Here is a 6946-nt window from a genome sequence, read left to right as displayed (position 1 = left end):
TCTCACCTTCTACGGAATGTGTAATATGTTTATACAGTTCACCTGTTCAGTGTGTGATTATACTGAATATTTTGTATATACGGCATGTACTTAGTATTTTTTGCATACAAGTAAGTTACGCTGTAGCAATTATTATTTATTATTTTTATTCTTAGTTTAAATATTGGGTGTTTTTCTTTTAACTGTATTTTACAAGTGTTTTAAACCAAAAGAAGAGAATAAATACCGATACTTGAAGTGTAAAGTTTTATTTTTGTAACGTAGTACGATGACAAATATCTGAAATCATGTTACCTTCTCCAAACATATGTAGTTACCCTTTTCTTAATTTGAAATAGTCAGTATTGATACGCGTAATATGTTTGAATATTATTTTTATTACAACGTTTTTGTTTGCTAAAGTTCATCTCCTTTAATGAGAATTGGAGGCAGTGATTAATTTCCAAAACAAAGGTTATGTGTCTTTAATGTTAAAAATAAGGCTTCGTTAAGTTCTGTAGAAGGCTTCATGAGCTTATTTCATTGTCTTGTTACAAGAGGGTTTTTGTCGCAATGAGGTTTTAATTTCCATCTCTGATTCACCAAATCTAAAGGAGAGAACAAAAGAAAAGTTCCGGACCTTGAGTCCAACAATGGGTCTGTCTATCTCATTGTTGTTAACCATTTTTCAGTATTTGTTCACACATCATCCCCAGACGCGAAACAAACGCCTCTGTAAAATTCTCGGAGCTACAATTCCTTGTTAAAGGAGAATGTCCTGATAGATCCTTAATAGGTATATAGAAAAGTATAGTTCTATGTCCATCAGATAAAGATTATTATCCCCTTTATATAATCAGTTGGCAATCTATGGCGAATTTCAAATATTTTATTGAATATTTTCTAGATTCGTTTTCGGTGGAGTAAATGCATCATTTTCTGGTTTAGAGTTATATAAAAAGATGGAATTTACGGGATTTTGTTTTGGTTCTCTTAGGACAAGAAGCTTGGAAATTTCACAGTGACCTTAAAGGATCTTTGCGCTGATTCCGGAGTGAAAGGATATTCGGAATGGATAATGTTGGGGGTAGGGGTCACCTCCTCTCAAGACCCGTAAGGAAGGATATTGTGATTAATCTCAGTCATATTTCCTTGGAAGAAGAGAAAGCCAGCTCTGTCGTTCTCTTTATTCAGATCAGGCGAGGAGTGTCAAGCCCTCATAACCTTATGCCTGGGCTTGCAAAACCCCTAACACCTAAGGAGCCTCACCAAACCCAACAGTCATCCACTTTACAGGACAGAGATAGAAGAAAATAGTTTATGAAATGATGCCAATTTACCGGCGTTATATTAATTTTATGTCTGACTTCATACAAAGAGGAGAGGAACTTCCGGCTCGTTCAGGGCCTCCAGGGCTGTAGCGGGATCCATGGAAGAGCGGGCCATTTACGAAACCTCCTTGATATTAACAACATTCACTGGCATCGCGGTAGAACACAAGTTTGGAGGGAATCCTTCTGTCTATCTCACATGAGACAAAGTTCAAAGCGACATTACTACTGCAACCGCGTTCACAAAGGGCATCAAGACGGCAATGCTACAGCCAACGAGATAAACAAGAGGGGTTCAATACCCACGCACCTTGGCAAAGAGAAAAGAAGATAGCTTATTTTGCTACTTCATAACGCGGCGAGTTCCAGGTCGAGACGCGACTACATACTACACACTATAAGACAAAGGGGAGACCTTTGCTGAGCTACCGCTACCCGAGCATATCATGTTCAGAACGACTCCGACCGTAGAACTGACGGCTCAAGTGTCGAGGGACGCTTAGGAGAAGCAGATCAGACAGGTACACGGGACCACGTGATGAGTCCACAAATGAGAATCAGCTGTTATCCCGTACGATAGGTCTGAAGTACTGAATCATCCCATCGATCCATGCCCAGCCATGGAAAGCACTGAACTATTAATTAACTATAAGTATAGCAAGTAGGCTTACTCTAAATAATAAAATAAAGCCTACTTTATGTACACATATTGTAAATATTAAACATTACCCTCCTTCATATTCAGAAAGATTTCTGTCAATCTAATGTTGAAGGTCGTAAGACTTTTCGGTGCAAACAATTTCAGTTAAAACTTTCCCTTGTACATTTTTTTCACAACAAAGACTAGTGAGGCTGTCTCTATTAATATGGAATATAACCTGAATAGAAACGGCCTTGGTGTCGATATTAAATAAAACTACAACATATCTTCATTCTTGTAGTTCAGGGATATATTATTGTTCTAACTATTAATTCCATTTATCATTTGAATCTTACCCATGAAAACAATCATCCTATTAGTTCCAATACACTTAAAGATTGTCCTACTCTGTAAGTACAGTCAGAAGTATGGTATATATTTACTATGGGTATAGTATCATTGTATCAGCGATGTGTATGAAACGTATACTTAATAGACAATTACCAACTTTGTTATTAGATTTGTACCTTCCATCCTAAATTTAATCAATTTTCACAAAACCCCAATCGGCAGGAAAAAAATTACATTATTTATTCTCTAACTTACTTAATTTTTAAAATATATGTTCCTACGTTTTATTCAATACTTTCACGTAATCAACGAAGCAGAACCTTCAGGGTAATGATTCGAAGTTCCGGAGACGGAAATGCTTCCCGGTTGATAAAGGATTATTGACTTCCTCTGACACAATTTTCTTACCGTTATTTCATAGCCTAATGTGTGCAATTCCCCTGTATTTTAATACGAATACGGTAATGTGTCTATATATTTATTTCATAGAAGTGCAACATATGTAGTCGATCTTTATCGTTTGATACTTTTCTATCGTTACAGTTTTAAATCCTTGAGACAACAATTTAAAATATAATTTTCCATGATATGAATTTTAAGCGAGATTTAAATCAAAGTAATACAATAACATTATACCAAAACACGCATGGTACATATTCTATGGTGTCCCTCAAAAAGTAGTATTAAAGGTAATAAATAATATATATATATATATATATATATATATATATATATATATATATATAAGTGTGATAGTACATGGATTAAATTGCTATAGTAAAGCTAAGCCGAAAATAAATGTAACGAAGCGTCAAAGTGCTGGTCAACGCTCTCGTACGGGATGAGGGAAGTTCACCCTGAATATCTAGTTTCAACTGAACTGTAATATTTGGCACAGTCCCGTACTCCTGAAATTAAAGTCAACACTAGAACCTTGGGTCTACGAGGGAGAACTAATTTCACTGTACAAGCAGAGAGCAAACTAGTTTTTATTGAAATCGATAGAGAAATCTTTTCTTACGAAATAAATCAATTGTCAACAACGCTATTTGTGGAGGATATTTAAAAGGATTAGCCTTATGTGAAGATTACAAACTGAAATTATTTCTCAGATAATATTTATTTTCTTCCTAGATACACTTTTAAACCGACCGTTAGACACATAGCTATTGTAAGATAACTGATATACTTACTATACTTATAAAAGATAACTATATAAAGAGACTGAAACTTGCTACTTTCTTAGTCCGTATGAAGTTAGCCGAGGCTGATTAACTTTTATTAACACACCTGGTGATTGCTTTCAAGCGTGCCTATATTTTAAAATATATAAAAATAACATTACAACAACGCCGTGATTGTTGATTAGACTCCTAACAAAGCGCGGCACGTTGAGCTTGATGTCACTTCCAGATTTTTCAAACAAGTTCAGTAATAAGTATTATAAGCGATCTAAATTTCAAAACTTTTATTACATTGGACATGTAACACCAACTGCAGTCTGCTTAAAATTTGTTGTTGACGGGGAATGATTTGAAAAGACACTAGATATTTGGACATTTGCTACCGTTCAAGGATAGAAGAACACTACGTTTCAGTGTTTGAAAACTAACACCTTTTTCAAAGTTTTAATAATTCTAATCAATAAGTTGGAACATGCACAAAATATTCCACAAACCAACATACATTTATAAATATGGTATGTAGTGCTTTAAATACTATAGCAATTTCTTACTTGTAAAGCAACAGTACGAGTTTCAGAATGCTGATATTGAGCCTATGCGATTTTACTACCCACAACCAAGTGGTCGAAACAACACTATGTCACGCACTATGGAAGACTAGGGAGGAAAACAATGTCGGTATTCTCTGTGGTATCGCAGTGCGTCATCTGAAACAAAGGGAACAGGAAGGCTGTTGTCTTATGTTTTGGTCCTGACCCAAAATGTTATGGTGGTTTATTTTTAACGAAGTGTTCTCCTTTTTTACCATATGATACTCAGAAATGTCCGAGATCCTGAATTCTGTATACGGGAAATTTTAAATTTTTTCTTAATACGATCACGTATTGAAGGCAGCATTCTGATCAAACAGATGTAAATCAAGATAACGCACGTTTAAATAAACAGCTTTTCAGTATTAAAATGACAGTCACAGCGTAATTAGGGAAAGTCTGAATTGCATGACGGATGACTAAGTGGTTGTTATTTCCTCTTGTGTTGTTCAAGCAGTAGTAAATCTGTAATGTTTGATTAATGATTGTTACATACAAGGATTGGTGACGTCAGTATCGAGATTGCTGCTTGAACTTTATAAGATTATTGCGTAATTGGAAGTTGTATTTGAGTCAAGCGGGAAAGGTAATTAGTTGTTTGACGATTTATTACTAATTGTTTTTAGATTACTGTAAGTGGTGATCACCACTTGCTGTATAAATTGGAGGTTCTATGTTTGTTGATAATCAAAAGCAGATAACATTGATTTTGTATGATGAATATGTAACTCAGCTAGCAATAAATCATGGCTATAATGGATGTTGTTTGGTAAATTTCAAGGTTAGTCCCGCAAATATAGATTCATATGCGTTGACTGCTGTGAAATTGCAGTTATCTGTTGATATTGCAAGGGATGATATATGAGTAATAGTTGTTTCTTGTTGTGTAACATGTTAGTTAACAATATATCACCGATGTTTGATTAATGTTTGTTCTTTGACAAATTGTCACAGATGATCACGTTCACATCGGAATTGCTGTTTATACAGGTCTGTAATTACTTGGAAGTTGTGTGTTTAGAGAACGCGAGAGAAATTAGGTATTGTTGGGATGAATAACTGGATACGTTACTAAGCGAGTAGAGCAATGAATCATCTATGGTTGATTTGAGTTTCTTGTTTTAGTTTCAGGGTTAGACTTGTTAACATACAAATAGATTCGTTCACTGATCTGCGATTGGAAGTTTTGTGTTGGCAAGTGAGAACCGATAACCAGTATTATTTTAACTTTTTATAACAGTTAACTTTTTATAGTTTCGTAAATATTCTGTAGTTTTGAAGAATTATCTTGAGAACATTATAAATGTAAGGAAAATGAAAAAAGGAATTATACCCAAATAGGTTTCATCATAAAATAGACTGCTCACAAATAGCACCTCTATATGGTTATGCGTGAAGCACTTTGTGGCCCATTTAAGTGGGGGGGGGGGCTGAGGTTTGAAGTAGGGGTATCACCCCTCTTTAGCGAACAATTCTACAAATCCAAGTTCATGAAATATTTTCTTGACTTTGGCCATTCGCTAAACAACGCAATGATGTTAATAAAAATGAATGTCTTTTAAATATAATCTTAGATTTAAACTTATTCATGTTGTTCCCTATAAGTTTTTGTCAAGTCTTATAGCTTCTCCCATTAAGGTGTTTTGTTTTGCAAAAAGAGGTGTAACCAATCTCAATAATTCCAGGTAAGCTGTGTTATCCTTTATTACGCAGTTCATCTAATATATTGAATGCTACAGGAGTTCTGATGGAAATTAGTATGCACACCTATCACAAAACAAAGTTGCTGCGCGACTGGTCTGCGCAGTTGTAATAGTTGCATGTGTGTTGTAAATGTGTGAGGATACCACGACTCTGACCAAAATACACAGTTAAGTCCTCAAGGCCTGGTCATTTGTCCAAAACCGAACGTGTATGGGAAGGTCCGTAGAACCAGTAACATAGATATATCTGCGTTGACTGCTCTGTGATTAGAAGTTATGTGTGTAAGCAAGAACTAATGGTCGTTTCTTATTATATAACTCAACCAGCAATAAATCATTGTTTGTTGATTTATTTTTGTTGTTTTGGTGTCAGGGTTAGCCATGTTAACATAGAGATACTACTGTAGTGGTCGTTTCTTGTTATGTAACTCAATCAGCAATAAATCATCGATCGTTGATTAATGTTTGTTGCCTACGAGACCTCGTCACGCCAACATCACTGTGTCTACTGCACTGGAATAATTTTTCTGTAGGGGGGTTTTCAGTAAAAATATTTGATAATAATTAATATAGACGCAGAATATTGCAAAATAAACTTGGTTAGATTAGGTAATACAATTTTTTAGGCTACTCCTAAAACATTTTAAAATATAGTTCATTTTAATCTCTTCTTTCCTATTAATCCGACTTAGCTATATCAAATTACTACTCTCTTACTAAAAATATGTTTATGCCTCTTAAAAATTACATTTACAAAGCTAACTCTAAATACACAAGGCATGTCTTTTTACACTAATGTGTAATACATATTAATTCGTTTAATTTCATTTCATGTTATTTCTAACGGTATACCATTTTACAATGTGACAGAAAAAAGATCAAATCTTACAAGTTAGCTACCACTAGTTTTAAAGTTCATGCAGTCTTCCCATTAACAGTGTGAATGTCTTACAAACTAGAAAACAAAACCTAAACTTAATGTTATCCTAATTATAGAATGGAAAAATATAACTATAAAATGTGTATGTGAGTATACAGCCCTCAAAATGTAAAAAAGAGCAAAAAGATCTCATGTAAGTATCACAGTTTTGAAGCAGAATTTAGAAAAAAAAACGACAACACTGAAGTAAGCTCTGAAAAGTACGGTAACAACTTATTACAACAAATT

The sequence above is a fragment of the Homalodisca vitripennis genome, chromosome 1, assembly GCF_021130785.1.
Source record: "Homalodisca vitripennis isolate AUS2020 chromosome 1, UT_GWSS_2.1, whole genome shotgun sequence".
In the NCBI taxonomy this organism is placed as follows: domain Eukaryota; kingdom Metazoa; phylum Arthropoda; class Insecta; order Hemiptera; family Cicadellidae; genus Homalodisca; species Homalodisca vitripennis.
Note: the sequence above shows the minus strand (reverse complement) of the source record.